The sequence below is a fragment of the Zeugodacus cucurbitae genome, chromosome X (genome assembly GCF_028554725.1).
Source record: "Zeugodacus cucurbitae isolate PBARC_wt_2022May chromosome X, idZeuCucr1.2, whole genome shotgun sequence".
NCBI lineage: Eukaryota > Metazoa > Arthropoda > Insecta > Diptera > Tephritidae > Zeugodacus > Zeugodacus cucurbitae.
The window spans coordinates 22,961,680-22,980,633 of record NC_071672.1 but is presented as its reverse complement, the minus strand read 5'-3'; positions in this window follow the sequence as shown (position 1 = coordinate 22,980,633).

Sequence of the window (18,954 nt, the reverse complement as noted above, 5' to 3'; positions counted from 1 at the left end):
TCTTGTCTTGTCTTGTCTTGTCTTGTCTTGTCTTGTCTTGTCTTGTCTTGTCTTGTCTTGTCTTGTCTTGTCTTGTCTTGTCTTGTCTTGTCTTGTCTTGTCTTGTCTTGTCTTGTCTTGTCTTGTCTTGTCTTGTCTTGTCTTGTCTTGTCTTGTCTTGTCTTGTCTTGTCTTGTCTTGTCTTGTCTTGTCTTGTCTTGTCTTGTCTTGTCTTGTCTTGTCTTGTCTTGTCTTGTCTTGTCTTGTTTTATGTTGTCTTGTCTTGTCTTGTTTTGTCATGTAATGTCATGTCGTGTGTTGTGTTGTTTTGTCTTGTCATTTCTTATATTGTCTTGTCTTGTCTTATCTTGTCTTGTGAAGTCATGTCGTGTGTTGTGTTGTTTTGTCTTGTCATGTCTTGTCTTGTCTTGTCTTGTCTTGTCTTGTCTTGTCTTGTCTTGTCTTGTCTTGTCTTGTCTTGTCTTGTCTTGTCTTGTCTTGTCTTGTCTTGTCTTGTGATGTCATGTCGTGTGTTTTGTTGTTTTGTCTTGTCATGTCTTGTCCTGTCCTGTCTTGTCTTGTCTTGTCATGTCTTGTCTTGTCTTGTCTTGTCTTGTGTTGCCTCGTCTTGTCTTGTCTTGTCTTGTCCTGTCCTGACGTGTGTTGTGTTGTTTTGTCTTGTCTTGCTTTGTCTTGTCATGTCCTATCTTGTCTTGTCATGTCTTGTCTTGTCTTGTCTTGTCTTGTCTTGTCTTGTCTTGTCTTGCCTTGTCTTGTCTTGTCTTGTCTTGCCTTGTCTTGTCTTGTCTTGTCTTGTCTTGTCTTGTCTTGTCTTGTCTTGTCTTGTCTTGTCTTGTCATGTCATGTCATGTCGTGTCTTGTGTTGCTTTGTCTTGTCTTGTCATGTCTTGTCTTGTCTTGTCTTGTCTTGTTTTGTCTTGTCATGTCTTGTCTTGTCTTGTCTTGTCTTGTCTTGTCATGTCATGTCGTGTCTTGTGTTGCTTTGTCTTGTCTTGTCTTGTCTTGTCATGTCGTGTGTTGTGTTGTTTTGTCTTGTCTTGTTGTGTATTGTCATGTCTTATATTGTCTTGTCTTGTCTTGTCTTGTCATGTCATGTCATGTCGTGTGTTGTGTTGTTTTGTCTTGTCTTGTTTTGTCTTGTCATGTCTTGTCTTGTCTTGTCTTGTCTTGTTTTGTCTTGTCATGTCTTGTCTTGTCTTGTCTTGTCTTGTCTTGTCTTGTCTTGTCTTGTCTTGTGATGTCATGTCGTGCGTTGTGTTGTTTTGTCTTGTCATGTCCTGTCCTGTCTTGTCTTGTCTTGTCTTGTCATGTCTTGTCTTGTCTTGTCTTGGCTTGTGTTGCCTCGTCTTGTCTTGTCTTGTCTTGTGCTGTCCTGACGTGTGTTGTGTTGTTTTGTCTTGTCTTGCTTTGTCTTGTCATGTCCTATCTTGTCTTGTCATGTCTTGTCTTGTCTTGTCTTGTCTTGTCTTGTCTTGCCTTGTCTTGTCTTGTCTTGTCTTGTCTTGTCTTGTCTTGTCTTGTCTTGTCTTGTCTTGTCTTGTCTTGTCTTGTCTTGTCTTGTCTTGTCTTGTCTTGTCTTGTCTTGTCTTGTCTTGTCTTGTCTTGTCTTGTCTTGTCTTGTCTTGTCTTGTGTTGTCTTGTCTTGTCTTGTCATGTCGTGTGTTGTGTTGTTTTGTCTTGTCTTGTTGTGTATTGTCATGTCTTATATTGTCTTGTCTTGTCTTGTCTTGTCTTGTCTTGTCTTGTCTTGTCTTGTCTTGTCTGGTCTTGTCTTGTTTTGTCTTGTCCTGTCTTGTCTTGTCATGTCATGTCATATGTTGTTTTGTCTTGTCTTGTTGTGTATTGTCATGTCTTATATTGTCTTGTCTTGTCTTGTCTTGTCTTGTCATGTCATATCGTGTGTTGTGTTGTTTTTTGTCTTGTCTTGTTTTGTCTTGTCATGTCTTGTCTTGTCTTGTTTTGTCTTGTCATGTCTTGTCTTGTCTTGTCTTGTCTTGTCTTGTCTTGTCTTGTCTTGCCTTGTCTTGTCTTGTCTTGTCTTGTCTTGTCTTGTCTTGTCTTGTCTTGTCTTGTCTTGTCTTGTCTTGTCTTGTCTTGTCTTGTCTTGTCTTGTCTTGTCTTGTCTTGTCTTGTCTTGTCTTGTCTTGTGTTGTCTTGTGTTGTCTTGTCTTGTCTTGTCTTGTTTTATGTTGTGTTGTCTTGTCTTGTTTTGTCATGTAATGTCATGTCGTGTGTTGTGTTGTTTTGTCTTGTCTTGTCTTCTCCTTGTCTTTTCTTGTCATGTCGAGTGTTGTGTTGTTTTGTCTTGTCATGTCTTATATTGTCTTGTCTTGTCTTGTCTTGTCTTGTGATGTCATGTCGTGTGTTGTGTTGTTTTGTCTTGTCTTGTTTTGTCTTGTCCTGTCTTGTCTTGTCATGTCATGTCATGTGTTGTGTTGTTTTGTTTTGTCTTGTCTTGTCTTGTCTTGTCTTGTCTTGTCTTGTCTTGCCTTATCTTGCCTTGTCTTGTCTTGTCTTGTCTTGTCTTGTCTTGTCTTGTCTTGTCTTGTCTTGTCTTGTCTTGTCTTGTCTTGTCTTGTCTTGTCTTGTCTTGTCTTGTCTTGTCTTGTCTTGTCTTGTCTTGTCTTGTCTTGTCTTGTCTTGTCTTGTCTTGTCTTGTCTTGTCTTGTCTTGTCTTGTCTTGTCTTGTCTTGTCTTGTCTTGTCTTGTCTTGTCTTGTCTTGTCTTGTCTTGTCTTGTCTTGTCTTGTCTTGTCTTGTCTTGTCTTGTCTTGTCTTGTCTTGTCTTGTCTTGTCTTGTCTTGTCTTGTCTTGTCTTGTCTTGTCTTGTCTTGTCTTGTCTTGTCTTGTCTTGTCTTGTCTTGTCTTGTCTTGTCTTGTCTTGTCTTGTCTTGTCTTGTCTTGTCTTGTCTTGTCTTGTCTTGTCTTGTCTTGTCTTGTCTTGTCTTGTCTTGTCTTGTCTTGTCTTGTCTTGTCTTGTCTTGTCTTGTCTTGTCTTGTCTTGTCTTGTCTTGTCATGTCTTGTCATGTCTTGTCTTGTCTTGTTTTGTCTTGTCTTGTATTGTCTTGTTTTCTCATGTAATGTCATGTCGTGTGTTGTGTTGTTTTGTCTTGTCTTGTGTTGTTTTGTCGTGTTATGTCTTGTCTTCTCTTGTCTTGTCCTGTCCTGTCGTGTGTTGTGTTGTTTTGTCTTGTCTTGCCATGTCATGTCATGTCGTGTCTTGTGTTGCTTTGTCTTGTCATGTCCTATCTTGTCTTGTCTTGTCTTGTCCTGTCCTGACGTGTGTTGTGTTGTTTTGTCTTGTCTTGCTTTGTCTTGTCATGTCCTATCTTGTCTTGTCATGTCTTGTCTTGTCTTGTCTTGTCTTGTCTTGTCTTGTCTTGTCTTGTCTTGTGATGTCATGTCGTGTGTTGTGTTGTTTTGTCTTGTCATGTCTTGTCCTGTCCTGTACTGTCTTGTCTTGTCTTGTCATGTCTTGTCTTGTCTTGTCTTGTCTTGTGTTGCCTCGTCTTGTCTTGTCTTGTCTTGTCCTGTCCTGACGTGTGTTGTGTTGTTTTGTCTTGTCCTGCTTTGTCTTGTCATGTCCTATCTTGTCTTGTCATGTCTTGTCTTGTCTTGTCTTGTCTTGTCTTGTCTTGTCTTGCCTTGTCTTGTCTTGTCTTGTCTTGTCTTGTCTTGTCTTGTCTTGTCTTGTCTTGTCTTGTCTTGTCTTGTCTAGTCTTGTCTTGTCTTGTCTTGTCTTGTCTTGTCTAGTCTTGTCTTGTCTTGTCTTGTCTTGTCTTGTCTTGTCTTGTCTTGTCTTGTCTTGTCTTGTCTTGTCTTGTCTTGTCTTGTCTTGTCTTGGGTTGTCTTGTCTTGTCTTGTCATGTCGTGTGTTGTGTTGTTTTGTCTTGTCTTGTTGTGTATTGTCATGTCTTATATTGTCTTGTCTTGTCTTGTCTTGTCTTGTCTTGTCTTGTCTTGTCTTGTCTTGTCTTGTCTTGTCTTGTCTTGTCTTGTCTTGTCTTGTCTTGTCTTGTCTTGTCTTGTTTTGTCTTGTCCTGTCTTGTCTTGTCATGTCATGTCATGTGTTGTGTTGTTTTGTCTTGTCTTGTCTTGTGTTGTCTTGTCTTGTCTTGTCTTGTGTTGTCTTGTCTTGTTTTGTCATGTAATGTCATGTCGTGTGTTGTGTTGTTTTGTCTTGTCATGTCTTATATTGTCTTGTCTTGTCTTGTGATGTCATGTCGTGTGTTGTGTTGTTTTGTCTTGTCATGTCTTATATTGTCTTGTCTTGTCTTGTGATGTCATGTCGTGTGTTGTGTTGTTTTGTCTTGTCCTGTCTTGTCTTGTCATGTCATGTCATGTGTTGTGTTGTGTTGTTTTGTCTTGTCTTGTCTTGTCTTGTCTTGTCTTGTCCTGTCCTGTCGTGTGTTGTGTTGTTTTGTCTTGTCTTGTCATGTCATGTCATGTCGTGTCTTGTGTTGCTTTGTCTTGTCTTGTCTTGTGATGTCATGTCGTGTGTTGTGTTGTTTTGTCTTGTCTTGTTTTGTCTTGTCCTGTCTTGTCTTGTCATGTCATGTCATGTGTTGTGTTGTGTTGTTTTGTCTTGTCTTGTCTTGTCTTGTCTTGTCTTGTCCTGTCCTGTCGTGTGTTGTGTTGTTTTGTCATGTCTTGTCATGTCATGTCATGTCGTGTCTTGTGTTGCTTTGTCTTGTCTTGTCTTGTCTTGTCATGTCGTGTGTTGTGTTGTTTTGTCTTGTCTTGTTGTGTATTGTCATGTCTTATATTGTCTTGTCTTGTCTTGTCATGTCGTGTGTTGTGTTGTTTTGTCTTGTCTTGTTGTGTATTGTCATGTCTTATATTGTCTTGTCTTGTCTTGTCATGTCGTGTGTTGTGTTGTTTTGTCTTGTCTTGTTGTGTATTGTCATGTCTTATATTGTCTTGTCTTGTCTTGTCTTGTCTTGTCATGTCTTATATTGTCTTGTCTTGTCTTGTGATGTCATGTCGTGTGTTGTGTTGTTTTGTCTTGTCTTGTTTTGTCTTGTCCTGTCTTGTCTTGTCATGTCATGTCATGTGTTGTGTTGTGTTGTTTTGTCTTGTCTTGTCTTGTCTTGTCCTGTCCTGTCGTGTGTTGTGTTGTTTTGTCTTGTCTTGTCATGTCATGTCGTGTCTTGTGTTGCTTTGTCTTGTCTTGTCTTGTCTTGTCATGTCGTGTGTTGTGTTGTTTTGTCTTGTCTTGTTGTGTATTGTCATGTCTTATATTGTCTTGTCTTGTCTTCTCATGTCGTGTGTTGTGTTGTTTTGTCTTGTCTTGTTGTGTATTGTCATGTCTTATATTGTCTTGTCTTGTCTTGTCATGTCGTGTGTTGTGTTGTTTTGTCTTGTCTTGTTGTGTATTGTCATGTCTTATATTGTCTTGTCTTGTCTTGTCTTGTCTTGTCTTGTCATGTCATGTCATGTCGTGTGTTGTGTTGTTTTGTCTTGTCTTGTTTTGTCTTGTCATGTCTTGTCTTGTCTTGTCTTGTCTTGCCTTATCTTGCCTTGTCTTGTCTTGTCTGGTCTTGTCTTGTCTTATCTTGTCTTGTCTTGTCTTGTCTTGTCTTGTCTTGTCTTGTCTTGTCTTGTCTTGTCTTGTCTTGTCTTGTCTTGTCTTGTCTTGTCTTGTCTTGTCTTGTCTTGTCTTGTATTGTCTTGTTTTCTCATGTAATGTCATGTCGTGTGTTGTGTTGTTTTGTCTTGTCTTGTGTTGTTTTGTCGTGTTATGTCTTGTCTTGTCTTCTCTTGTCTTGTCCTGTCCTGTCGTGTGTTGTGTTGTTTTGTCTTGTCTTGTCATGTCATGTCATGTCGTGTCTTGTGGTGCTTTGTCTTGTCTTGTCTTGTCTTGTCATGTCGTGTGTTGTGTTGTTTTGTCTTGTCTTGTTGTGTATTGTCATGTCTTATATTGTCTTGTCTTGTCTTGTCTTGTCATGTCATGTCATGTCGTGTGTTGTGTTGTTTTGTCTTGTCTTGTTTTGTCTTGTCATGTCTAGTCTTGTCTTGTCTTGTCTTGTCTTGTCTTGTCTTGTCTTGTCTTGTCTTGTCTTGTTTTATGTTGTCTTGTCTTGTCTTGTTTTGTCATGTAATGTCATGTCGTGTGTTGTGTTGTTTTGTCTTGTCATTTCTTATATTGTCTTGTCTTGTCTTGTCTTGTCTTGTCTTGTCTTGTCTTGTCTTGTCTTGTCTTGTCTTGTCTTGTTTTATGTTGTCTTGTCTTGTCTTGTTTTGTCATGTAATGTCATGTCGTGTGTTGTGTTGTTTTGTCTTGTCATTTCTTATATTGTCTTGTCTTGTCTTATCTTGTCTTGTGATGTCATGTCGTGTGTTGTGTTGTTTTGTCTTGTCATGTCTTGTCTTGTCTTGTCTTGTCTTGTCTTGTCTTGTCTTGTCTTGTCTTGTCTTGTGATGTCATGTCGTGTGTTGTGTTGTTTTGTCTTGTCATGTCTTGTCCTGTCCTGTCTTGTCTTGTCTTGTCATGTCTTGTCTTGTCTTGTCTTGTGTTGCCTCGTCTTGTCTTGTCTTGTCTTGTCCTGTCCTGACGTGTGTTGTGTTGTTTTGTCTTGTCTTGTCTTGTCTTGTCTTGTCTTGTCTTGTCTTGTGATGTCATGTCGTGTGTTGTGTTGTTTTGTCTTGTCATGTCTTGTCCTGTCCTGTCTTGTCTTGTCTTGTCATGTCTTGTCTTGTCTTGTCTTGTGTTGCCTCGTCTTGTCTTGTCTTGTCTTGTCCTGTCCTGACGTGTGTTGTGTTGTTTTGTCTTGTCTTGCTTTGTCTTGTCATGTCCTATCTTGTCTTGTCATGTCTTGTCTTGTCTTGTCTTGTCTTGTCTTGTCTTGCCTTGTCTTGTCTTGTCTTGTCTTGTCTTGTCTTGTCTTGTCTTGTCTTGTCTTGTCTTGTCTTGTCTTGTCTTGTCTTGTCTTGTCTTGTCTTGTCTTGTCTTGTCTTGTCTTGTCTTGTCTTGTCTTGTCTTGTCTTGTCTTGTCTTGTCTTGTCTTGTCTTGTCTTGTCTTGTCTTGTCTTGTCTTGTCTTGTCTTGTCTTGTCTTGTCTTGTGTTGTCTTGTCTTGTCTTGTCATGTCGTGTGTTGTGTTGTTTTGTCTTGTCTTGTTGTGTATTGTCATGTCTTATATTGTCTTGTCTTGTCTTGTCTTGTCTTGTCTTGTCTTGTCTTGTCTTGTCTTGTCTTGTCTTGTCTTGTCTTGTCTTGTCTTGTCTTGTCTTGTCTTGTCTTGTCTTGTTTTGTCTTGTCCTGTCTTGTCTTGTCATGTCATGTCATGTGTTGTGTTGTGTTGTTTTGTCTTGTCTTGTCTTGTTTTATGTTGTCTTGTCTTGTTTTGTCATGTAATGTCATGTCGTGTGTTGTGTTGTTTTGTCTTGTCATGTCTTATATTGTCTTGTCTTGTCTTGTGATGTCATGTCGTGTGTTGTGTTGTTTTGTCTTGTCATATCTTATATTGTCTTGTCTTGTCTTGTGATGTCATGTCGTGTGTTGTGTTGTTTTGTCTTGTCTTGTTTTGTCTTGTCCTGTCTTGTCTTGTCATGTCATGTCATGTGTTGTGTTGTGTTGTTTTGTCTTGTCTTGTCTTGTCTTGTCTTGTCTTGTCCTGTCCTGTCGTGTGTTGTGTTGTTTTGTCTTGTCTTGTCATGTCATGTCATGTCGTGTCTTGTGTTGCTTTGTCTTGTCTTGTCTTGTCTTGTCTTGTCATGTCGTGTGTTGTGTTGTTTTGTCTTGTCTTGTTGTGTATTGTCATGTCTTATATTGTCTTGTCTTGTCTTGTCATGTCGTGTGTTGTGTTGTTTTGTCTTGTCTTGTTGTGTATTGTCATGTCTTATATTGTCTTGTCTTGTCTTGTCTTGTCTTGTCATGTCATGTCATGTCGTGTGTTGTGTTGTTTTGTCTTGTCTTGTTTTGTCTTGTCATGTCTTGTCTTGTCTTGTCTTGTCTTGTTTTGTCTTGTCATGTCTTGTCTTGTCTTGTCTTGTCTTGTCTTGTCTTGTCTTGTCTTGTCTTGTCTTGTCTTGTCTTGTCTTGTTTTGTCTTGTCATGTCTTGTCTTGTCTTGTCTTGTCTTGTCTTGTCTTGTCTTGTCTTGTCTTGTCTTGTCTTGTCTTGTCTTGTCTTGTCTTGTCTTGTCTTGTGTTGTGTTGTCTTGTCTTGTCTTGTTTTATGTTGTGTTGTCTTGTCTTGTTTTGTCATGTAATGTCATGTCGTGTGTTGTGTTGTTTTGTCTTGTCTTGTCTTCTCCTTGTCTTGTCTTGTCATGTCGTGTGTTGTGTTGTTTTGTCTTGTCATGTCTTATATTGTCTTGTCTTGTCTTGTCTTGTCTTGTGATGTCATGTCGTGTGTTGTGTTGTTTTGTCTTGTCATGTCATGTCATGTGTTGTGTTGTGTTGTTTTGTCTTGTCTTGTCTTGTCTTGTCTTGTCTTGTCTTGTCTTGCCTTATCTTGCCTTGTCTTGTCTTGTCTGGTCTTGTTTTGTCTTGTCTTGTCTTGTCTTGTCTTATATTGTCTTGTCTTGTCTTGTCATGTCGTGTGTTGTGTTGTTTTGTCTTGTCTTGTTGTGTATTGTCATGTCTTATATTGTCTTGTCTTGTCTTGTCTTGTCTTGTCATGTCATGTCATGTCGTGTGTTGTGTTGTTTTGTCTTGTCTTGTTTTGTCTTGTCATGTCTTGTCTTGTCTTGTCTTGTCTTGTTTTGTCTTGTCATGTCTTGTCTTGTCTTGTCTTGTCTTGTCTTGTCTTGTCTTGTCTTGTCTTGTCTTGTCTTGTCTTGTCTTGTCTTGTCTTGTCTTGTCTTGTTTTGTCTTGTCATGTCTTGTCTTGTCTTGTCTTGTCTTGTCTTGTCTTGTCTTGTCTTGTCTTGTCTTGTCTTGTCTTGTCTTGTCTTGTCTTGTCTTGTCTTGTCTTGTCTTGTCTTGTCTTGTGTTGTGTTGTCTTGTCTTGTCTTGTTTTATGTTGTGTTGTCTTGTCTTGTTTTGTCATGTAATGTCATGTCGTGTGTTGTGTTGTTTTGTCTTGTCTTGTCTTCTCCTTGTCTTGTCTTGTCATGTCGTGTGTTGTGTTGTTTTGTCTTGTCATGTCTTATATTGTCTTGTCTTGTCTTGTCTTGTCTTGTGATGTCATGTCGTGTGTTGTGTTGTTTTGTCTTGTCATGTCATGTCATGTGTTGTGTTGTGTTGTTTTGTCTTGTCTTGTCTTGTCTTGTCTTGTCTTGTCTTGTCTTGTCTTGCCTTATCTTGCCTTGTCTTGTCTTGTCTGGTCTTGTTTTGTCTTGTCTTGTCTTGTCTTGTCTTATATTGTCTTGTCTAGTCTTGTCATGTCGTGTGTTGTGTTGTTTTATCTTGTCTTGTTGTGTATTGTCATGTCTTATATTGTCTTGTCTTGTCTTGTCTTGTCTTGTCATGTCATGTCATGTCGTGTGTTGTGTTGTTTTGTCTTGTCTTGTTTTGTCTTGTCATGTCTTGTCTTGTCTTGTCTTGTCTTGTCTTGTGTTGTCTTGTCTTGTCTTGTCTTGTCTTGTCTTGTCTTGTCTTGTCTTGTGTTGTCTTGTCTTGTCTTGTTTTATGTTGTGTTGTCTTGTCTTGTTTTGTCATGTCGTGTGTTGTGTTGTTTTGTCTTGTCTTGTCTTCTCCTTGTCTTGTCTTGTCATGTCGTGTGTTGTGTTGTTTTGTCTTGTCATGTCTTATATTGTCTTGTCTTGTCTTGTCTTGTGATGTCATGTCGTGTGTTGTGTTGTTTTGTCTTGTCATGTCATGTCATGTGTTGTGTTGTGTTGTTTTGTCTTGTCTTGTCTTGTCTTGTCTTGTCTTGCCTTATCTTGCCTTGTCTTGTCTTGTCTGGTCTTGTTTTGTCTTGTCTTGTCTTGTCTTGTCTTGTCTTGTCTTGTCTTGTCTTGTCTTGTCTTGTCTTGTCTTGTCTTGTCTTGTCTTGTCTTGTCTTGTCTTGTCTTGTCTTGTCTTGTCTTGTCTTGTCTTGTCTTGTCTTGTCTTGTCTTGTCTTGTCTTGTCTTGTCTTGTCTTGTCTTGTCTTGTCTTGTCTTGTCATGTCTTGTCTTGTCCTGTTTTGTCTTGTCTTGTATTGTCTTGTTTTCTCATGTAATGTCATGTCGTGTGTTGTGTTGTTTTGTCTTGTCTTGTGTTGTTTTGTCGTGTTATGTCTTGTCTTGTCTTCTCTTGTCTTGTCCTGTCCTGTCGTGTGTTGTGTTGTTTTGTCTTGTCTTGTCATGTCATGTCATGTCGTGTCTTGTGTTGCTTTGTCTTATCTTGTCTTGTCTTGTCTTGTCTTGTCTTGTCTTGTCTTGTTTTGTCTTGTCTTGTCTTGTCTTGTGTTGTCTTGTCTTGTCTTGTCTTGTCTTGTCTTGTCTTGTCTTGTCTTGTCTTGTCTTGTCTTGTCTTGTCTTGTCTTGTCTTGTCTTGTCTTGTCTTGTTTTGTCTTGTCTTGTCTTGTCTTGTGTTGTCTTGTCTTGTCTTGTCTTGTCTTGTCTTGTCTTGTCTTGTCTTGTCTTGTCTTGTCTTGTCTTGTTTTATGTTGTCTTGTCTTGTCTTGTTTTGTCATGTAATGTCATGTCGTGTGTTGTGTTGTTTTGTCTTGTCATTTCTTATATTGTCTTATCTTGTCTTGTGATGTCATGTCGTGTGTTGTGTTGTTTTGTCTTGTCATGTCTTGTCTTGTCTTTTCTTGTCTTGTCCTGTCCTGTCCTGTCGTGTGTTGTGTTGTTTTGTCTTGTCTTGTCATGTCATGTCATGTCGTGTCTTGTGTTGCTTTGTCTTGTCTTGTCATGTCTTGTCTTGTCTTTTCTTGTCTTGTCCTGTCCTGTCCTGTCGTGTGTTGTGTTGTTTTGTCTTGTCTTGTCATGTCATGTCATGTCGTGTCTTGTGTTGCTTTGTCTTGTCTTGTCATGTCGTGTGTTGTGTTGTTTTGTCTTGTCTTGTTGTGTATTGTCATGTCTTATATTGTCTTGTCTTGTCTTGTCTTGTCATGTCATGTCATGTCGTGTGTTGTGTTGTGTTGTTTTGTCTTGTCTTGTCATGTCATGTCATGTCGTGTCTTGTGTTGCTTTGTCATGTCATGTCATGTCGTGTCCTGTGTTGCTTTGTCTTGTCCTGTCCTGTCGTGTGTTGTGTTGTTTTGTCTTGTCTTGTCATGTCATGTCGTGTCTTGTGTTGCTTTGTCTTGTCCTGTCCTGTCGTGTGTTGTCTTGTCTTGTCTTGTCTTGTCATGTCATGTCATGTCGTGTGTTGTGTTGTTTTGTCTTGTCTTGTTTTGTCTTGTCATGTCTTGTCTTGTCTTGTCTTGTCTTGTCTTGTCTTGTCTTGTCTTGTCTTGTCTTGTCTTGTCTTGTCTTGTCTTGTCTTGTCTTGTCTTGTCTTGTCTTGTCTTGTCTTGTCTTGTCTTGTCTTGTCTTGTCTTGTCTTGTCTTGTTGTGTATTGTCATGTCTTATATTGTCTTGTCTTGTCTTGTCTTGTCTTGTCTTGTCTTGTCTTGCCTTATCTTGCCTTGTCTTGTCTTGTCTGGTCTTGTTTTGTCTTGTCTTGTCTTGTCTTGTCTTATATTGTCTTGTCTAGTCTTGTCATGTCGTGTGTTGTGTTGTTTTGTCTTGTCTTGTTGTGTATTGTCATGTCTTATATTGTCTTGTCTTGTCTTGTCTTGTCTTGTCATGTCATGTCATGTCGTGTGTTGTGTTGTTTTGTCTTGTCTTGTTTTGTCTTGTCATGTCTTGTCTTGTCTTGTCTTGTCTTGTCTTGTGTTGTCTTGTCTTGTCTTGTCTTGTCTTGTCTTGTCTTGTCTTGTCTTGTCTTGTCTTGTCTTGTGTTGTCTTGTCTTGTCTTGTTTTATGTTGTGTTGTCTTGTCTTGTTTTGTCATGTCGTGTGTTGTGTTGTTTTGTCTTGTCTTGTCTTCTCCTTGTCTTGTCTTGTCATGTCGTGTGTTGTGTTGTTTTGTCTTGTCATGTCTTATATTGTCTTGTCTTGTCTTGTCTTGTGATGTCATGTCGTGTGTTGTGTTGTTTTGTCTTGTCATGTCATGTCATGTGTTGTGTTGTGTTGTTTTGTCTTGTCTTGTCTTGTCTTGTCTTGTCTTGCCTTATCTTGCCTTGTCTTGTCTTGTCTGGTCTTGTTTTGTCTTGTCTTGTCTTGTCTTGTCTTGTCTTGTCTTGTCTTGTCTTGTCTTGTCTTGTCTTGTCTTGTCTTGTCTTGTCTTGTCTTGTCTTGTCTTGTCTTGTCTTGTCTTGTCTTGTCTTGTCTTGTCTTGTCTTGTCTTGTCTTGTCTTGTCTTGTCTTGTCTTGTCTTGTCTTGTCTTGTCTTGTCTTGTCTTGTCTTGTCTTGTCTTGTCTTGTCTTGTCATGTCTTGTCTTGTCCTGTTTTGTCTTGTCTTGTATTGTCTTGTTTTCTCATGTAATGTCATGTCGTGTGTTGTGTTGTTTTGTCTTGTCTTGTGTTGTTTTGTCGTGTTATGTCTTGTCTTGTCTTCTCTTGTCTTGTCCTGTCCTGTCGTGTGTTGTGTTGTTTTGTCTTGTCTTGTCATGTCATGTCATGTCGTGTCTTGTGTTGCTTTGTCTTATCTTGTCTTGTCTTGTCTTGTCTTGTCTTGTCTTGTCTTGTTTTGTCTTGTCTTGTCTTGTCTTGTGTTGTCTTGTCTTGTCTTGTCTTGTCTTGTCTTGTCTTGTCTTGTCTTGTCTTGTCTTGTCTTGTCTTGTCTTGTCTTGTCTTGTCTTGTCTTGTCTTGTCTTGTCTTGTCTTGTTTTGTCTTGTCTTGTCTTGTCTTGTGTTGTCTTGTCTTGTCTTGTCTTGTCTTGTCTTGTCTTGTCTTGTCTTGTCTTGTCTTGTCTTGTCTTGTTTTATGTTGTCTTGTCTTGTCTTGTTTTGTCATGTAATGTCATGTCGTGTGTTGTGTTGTTTTGTCTTGTCATTTCTTATATTGTCTTATCTTGTCTTGTGATGTCATGTCGTGTGTTGTGTTGTTTTGTCTTGTCATGTCTTGTCTTGTCTTTTCTTGTCTTGTCCTGTCCTGTCCTGTCGTGTGTTGTGTTGTTTTGTCTTGTCTTGTCATGTCATGTCATGTCGTGTCTTGTGTTGCTTTGTCTTGTCTTGTCATGTCTTGTCTTGTCTTTTCTTGTCTTGTCCTGTCCTGTCCTGTCGTGTGTTGTGTTGTTTTGTCTTGTCTTGTCATGTCATGTCATGTCGTGTCTTGTGTTGCTTTGTCTTGTCTTGTCATGTCGTGTGTTGTGTTGTTTTGTCTTGTCTTGTTGTGTATTGTCATGTCTTATATTGTCTTGTCTTGTCTTGTCTTGTCATGTCATGTCATGTCGTGTGTTGTGTTGTGTTGTTTTGTCTTGTCTTGTCATGTCATGTCATGTCGTGTCTTGTGTTGCTTTGTCATGTCATGTCATGTCGTGTCCTGTGTTGCTTTGTCTTGTCCTGTCCTGTCGTGTGTTGTGTTGTTTTGTCTTGTCTTGTCATGTCATGTCGTGTCTTGTGTTGCTTTGTCTTGTCCTGTCCTGTCGTGTGTTGTCTTGTCTTGTCTTGTCTTGTCATGTCATGTCATGTCGTGTGTTGTGTTGTTTTGTCTTGTCTTGTTTTGTCTTGTCATGTCTTGTCTTGTCTTGTCTTGTCTTGTCTTGTCTTGTCTTGTCTTGTCTTGTCTTGTCTTGTCTTGTCTTGTCTTGTCTTGTCTTGTCTTGTCTTGTCTTGTCTTGTCTTGTCTTGTCTTGTCTTGTCTTGTCTTGTCTTGTCTTGTCTTGTTGTGTATTGTCATGTCTTATATTGTCTTGTCTTGTCTTGTCTTGTCTTGTCTTGTCATGTCATGTCTTGTTTTGTCTTGTCATGTCTTGTCTTGTCTTGTCTTGTCCTGTCCTGTCGTGTGTTGTGTTGTTTTGTCTTGTCTTGTCATGTCATGTCATGTCATGTCGTGTATTGTGTTGCTTTGTCATGTCATGTCATGTCGTGTCTTGTGTTGCTTTGTCTTGTCCTGTCCTGTCGTGTGTTGTCTTGTCTTGTCTTGTCTTGTCATGTCATGTCATGTCGTGTGTTGTGTTGTTTTGTCTTGTCTTGTTTTGTCTTGTCATGTCTTGTCTTGTCTTGTCTTGTCTTGTCTTGTCTTGTCTTGTCTTGTCTTGTCTTGTCTTGTCTTGTCTTGTCTTGTCTTGTCTTGTCTTGTCTTGTCTTGTCTTGTCTTGTCTTGTCTTGTCTTGTCTTGTCTTGTCTTGTCTTGTCTTGTTGTGTATTGTCATGTCTTATATTGTCTTGTCTTGTCTTGTCTTGTCTTGTCATGTCATGTCATGTCGTGTGTTGTGTTGTTTTGTCTTGTCTTTTTTTGTCTTGTCATGTCTTGTCTTGTCTTGTCTTGTCTTGTTTTGTCTTGTCATGTCTTGTCTTGTCTTGTCTTGTCTTGTCATGTCTTGTCTTGTCTTGTCTTGTCTTGTCTTGTCTTGTCTTGTCTTGTCTTGTCTTGTCTTGTTTTGTCTTGTCTTGTTGTGTATTGTCATGTCTTATATTGTCTTGTCTTGTCTTGTCTTGTCTTGTCATGTCTTGTCATGTCGTGTGTTGTGTTGTTTTGTCTTGTCTTGTTGTGTATTGTCATGTCTTATATTGTCTTGTCTTGTCTTGTCTTGTCTTGTCATGTCATGTCATGTCGTGTGTTGTGTTGTTTTGTCTTGTCTTGTTTTGTCTTGTCATGTCATGTCTTGTGTTGCTTTGTCATGTCATGTCATGTCGTGTCTTGTTTTGCTTTGTCATGTCATGTCATGTCGTGTCTTGTCTTCTCCTCGTCTTGTCCTGTCCTGTCGTGTGTTGTGTTGTTTTGTCTTGTCTTGTCATGTCATGTCATGTCGTGTCTTGTGTTGCTTTGTCATGTCATGTCATGTCGTGTCTTGTGTTGCTTTGTCTTGTCCTGTCCTGTCGTGTGTTGTGTTGTTTTGTCTTGTCTTGTCATGTCATGTCATGTCATGTCGTGTGTTGTGTTGCTTTGTCATGTCATGTCATGTCGTGTCTTGTGTTGCTTTGTCTTGTCCTGTCCTGTCGTGTGTTGTCTTGTCTTGTCTTGTCTTGTCTTGTCATGTCATGTCATGTCGTATGTTGTGTTGTTTTGTCTTGTCTTGTCTTGTCTTGTCTTGTCTTGTCTTGTCTTGTCTTGTCTTGTCTTGTCTTGTCTTGTCTTGTCTTGTCTTGTCTTGTCTTGTCTTGTCTTGTCTTGTCTTTTCTTGTCTTGTCTTGTCTTGTCTTGTCTTGTCATGTCATGTCATGTCGTGTCTTGTGTTGCTTTGTCATGTCATGTCATGTCGTGTCTTGTGTTGCTTTGTCTTGTCCTGTCCGGTCGTGTGTTGTCTTGTCTTGTCTTGTCTTGTCATGTCATGTCATGTCGTGTGTTGTGTTGTTTTGTCTTGTCTTGTTTTGTCTTGTCATGTCTTGTCTTGTCTTGTCTTGTCTTGTCTTGTCTTGGCTTGTCTTGTCTTGTCTTGTCTTGTCTTGTCTTGTCTTGTCTTGTCTTGTCTTGTCTTGTCTTGTCTTGTCATGTCATGTCATGTCGTGTGTTGTGTTGTTTTGTCTTGTCTTGTTTTGTCTTGTCATGTCTTGTCTTGTCTGGTCTTGTCTTGTCTTGTGTTGTCTTGTCTTGTCTTGTCTTGTCTTGTCTTGTCTTGTCTTGTCTTGTCTTGTCTTGTCTTGTCTTGTCTTGTCTTGTCTTGTCTTGTGTTGTCTTGTCTTGTCTTGTTTTATGTTGTGTTGTCTTGTCTTGTTTTGTCATGTAATGTCATGTCGTGTGTTGTGTTGTTTTGTCTTGTCTTGTCTTCTCCTTGTCTTGTCTTGTCATGTCGTGTGTTGTGTTGTTTTGTCTTGTCATGTCTTATATTGTCTTGTCTTGTCTTGTCTTGTGATGTCATGTCGTGTGTTGTGTTGTTTTGTCTTGTCATGTCATGTCATGTGTTGTGTTGTGTTGTTTTGTCTTGTCTTGTCTTGTCTTGTCTTGTCTTGCCTTATCTTGCCTTGTCTTGTCTTGTCTGGTCTTGTTTTGTCTTGTCTTGTCTTGTCTTGTGTTGTCTTGTCTTGTCTTGTCTTGTCTTGTCTTGTCTTGTCTTGTCTTGTCTTGTCTTGTCTTGTCTTGTCTTGTCTTGTCTTGTCTTGTCTTGTCTTGTCTTGTCTTGTCTTGTCTTGTCTTGTCTTGTCTTGTCTTGTCTTGTCTTGTCATGTCTTGTCTTGTCTTGTTTTGTCTTGTCTTGTATTGTCTTGTTTTCTCATGTAATGTCATGTCGTGTGTTGTGTTGTTTTGTCTTGTCTTGTGTTGTTTTGTCGTGTTATGTCTTGTCTTGTCTTCTCTTGTCTTGTCCTGTCCTGTCGTGTGTTGTGTTGTTTTGTCTTGTCTTGTCATGTCATGTCATGTCGTGTCTTGTGTTGCTTTGTCTTATCTTGTCTTGTCTTGTCTTGTCTTGTCTTGTCTTGTTTTGTCTTGTCTTGTCTTGTCTTGTGTTGTCTTGTCTTGTCTTGTCTTGTCTTGTCTTGTCTTGTCTTGTCTTGTCTTGTCTTGTCTTGTCTTGTCTTGTCTTGTCTTGTCTTGTTTTGTCTTGTCTTGTCTTGTCTTGTGTTGTCTTGTCTTGTCTTGTCTTGTCTTGTCTTGTCTTGTCTTGTCTTGTCTTGTCTTGCCTTGTCTTGTTTTATGTTGTCTTGTCTTGTCTTGTTTTGTCATGTAATGTCATGTCGTGTGTTGTGTTGTTTTGTCTTGTCATTTCTTATATTGTCTTATCTTGTCTTGTGATGTCATGTCGTGTGTTGTGTTGTTTTGTCTTGTCATGTCTTGTCTTGTCTTTTCTTGTCTTGTCCTGTCCTGTCCTGTCGTGTGTTGTGTTGTTTTGTCTTGTCTTGTCATGTCATGTCATGTCGTGTCTTGTGTTGCTTTGTCTTGTCTTGTCATGTCTTGTCTTGTCTTTTCTTGTCTTGTCCTGTCCTGTCCTGTCGTGTGTTGTGTTGTTTTGTCTTGTCTTGTCATGTCATGTCATGTCGTGTCTTGTGTTGCTTTGTCTTGTCTTGTCATGTCGTGTGTTGTGTTGTTTTGTCTTGTCTTGTTGTGTATTGTCATGTCTTATATTGTCTTGTCTTGTCTTGTCTTGTCATGTCATGTCATGTCGTGTGTTGTGTTGTGTTGTTTTGTCTTGTCTTGTCATGTCATGTCATGTCGTGTCTTGTGTTGCTTTGTCATGTCATGTCATGTCGTGTCTTGTGTTGCTTTGTCTTGTCCTGTCCTGTCGTGTGTTGTCTTGTCTTGTCTTGTCTTGTCTTGTCATGTCATGTCATGTCGTATGTTGTGTTGTTTTGTCTTGTCTTGTCTTGTCTTGTCTTGTCTTGTCTTGTCTTGTCTTGTCTTGTCTTGTCTTGTCTTGTCTTGTCTTGTCTTGTCTTGTCTTGTCTTGTCTTGTCTTGTCTTGTCTTGTCTTGTCTTGTCTTGTCTTGTCTTGTCTTGTCTTTTCTTGTCTTGTCTTGTCTTGTCTTGTCTTGTCATGTCATGTCATGTCGTGTCTTGTGTTGCTTTGTCATGTCATGTCATGTCGTGTCTTGTGTTGCTTTGTCTTGTCCTGTCCTGTCGTGTGTTGTGTTGTTTTGTCTTGTCTTGTCATGTCATGTCATGTCATGTCGTGTGTTGCGTTGCTTTGTCATGTCATGTCATGTCGTGTCTTGTGTTGCTTTGTCTTGTCTTGTCTTGTCTTGTCTTGTCTTGTCTTGTCTTGTCTTGTCTTGTCTTGTTTTGTCTTGTCTTGTTGTGTATTGTCATGTCTTATATTGTCTTGTCTTGTCTTGTCTTGTCTTGTCATGTCTTGTCATGTCGTGTGTTGTGTTGTTTTGTCTTGTCTTGTTGTGTATTGTCATGTCTTATATTGTCTTGTCTTGTCTTGTCTTGTCTTGTCTTGTCTTGTCTTGTTTTGTCTTGTCTTGTTGTGTATTGTCATGTCTTATATTGTCTTGTCTTGTCTTGTCTTGTCTTGTCTTGTCTTTTCTTGTCTTGTCTTGTCTTGTCTTGTCATGTCATGTCATGTCGTGTCTTGTGTTGCTTTGTCATGTCATGTCATGTCGTGTCTTGTGTTGCTTTGTCTTGTCCTGTCCTGTCGTGTGTTGTGTTGTTTTGTCTTGTCTTGTCATGTCATGTCATGTCATGTCGTGTGTTGCGTTGCTTTGTCATGTCATGTCATGTCGTGTCTTGTCATGTCTTGTCTTGTCTTGTCTTGTCTTGTCTTGTCTTGTCTTGTCTTGTCTTGTCTTGTCTTGTCTTGTCTTGTCTTGTCTTGTCTTGTCTTGTCTTGTCTTGTCTTGTCTTGTCTTGTCTTGTCTTGTCTTGTCTTGTCTTGTCTTGTTGTGTATTGTCATGTCTTGTCTTGTCTTGTCATGTCTTGTCTTGTCTTGTCTTGTTTTGTCTTGTCTTGTTGTGTATTGTCATGTCTTATATTGTCTTGTCTTGTCTTGTCTTGTCTTGTCTTGTCTTGTCTTGTCTTGTCTTGTCATGTCATGTCATGTCGTGTGTTGTGTTGTTTTGTCTTGTCTTGTTTTGTCTTGTCTTGTCTTGTCTTGTCATGTCATGTCATGTCGTGTGTTGCGTTGCTTTGTCATGTCATGTCATGTCGTGTCTTGTCTTGTCTTGTCTTGTCTTGTCTTGTCTTGTCTTGTCTTGTCTTGTCTTGTCTTGTCTTGTCTTGTCTTGTCTTGTCTTGTCTTGTCTTGTCTTGTCTTGTCTTGTCTTGTCTTGTCTTGTCTTGTCTTGTCTTGTCTTGTCTTGTCTTGTCTTGTCTTGTCTTGTCTTGTCTTGTCTTGTCTTGTCTTGTCTTGTCTTGTCTTGTCTTGTCTTGTCTTGTTTTGTCTTGTTGTGTATTGTCATGTCTTATATTGTCTTGTCTTGTCTTGTCTTGTCTTGTCATGTCTTGTCATGTCGTGTGTTGTGTTGTTTTGTCTTGTTGTGTATTGTCATG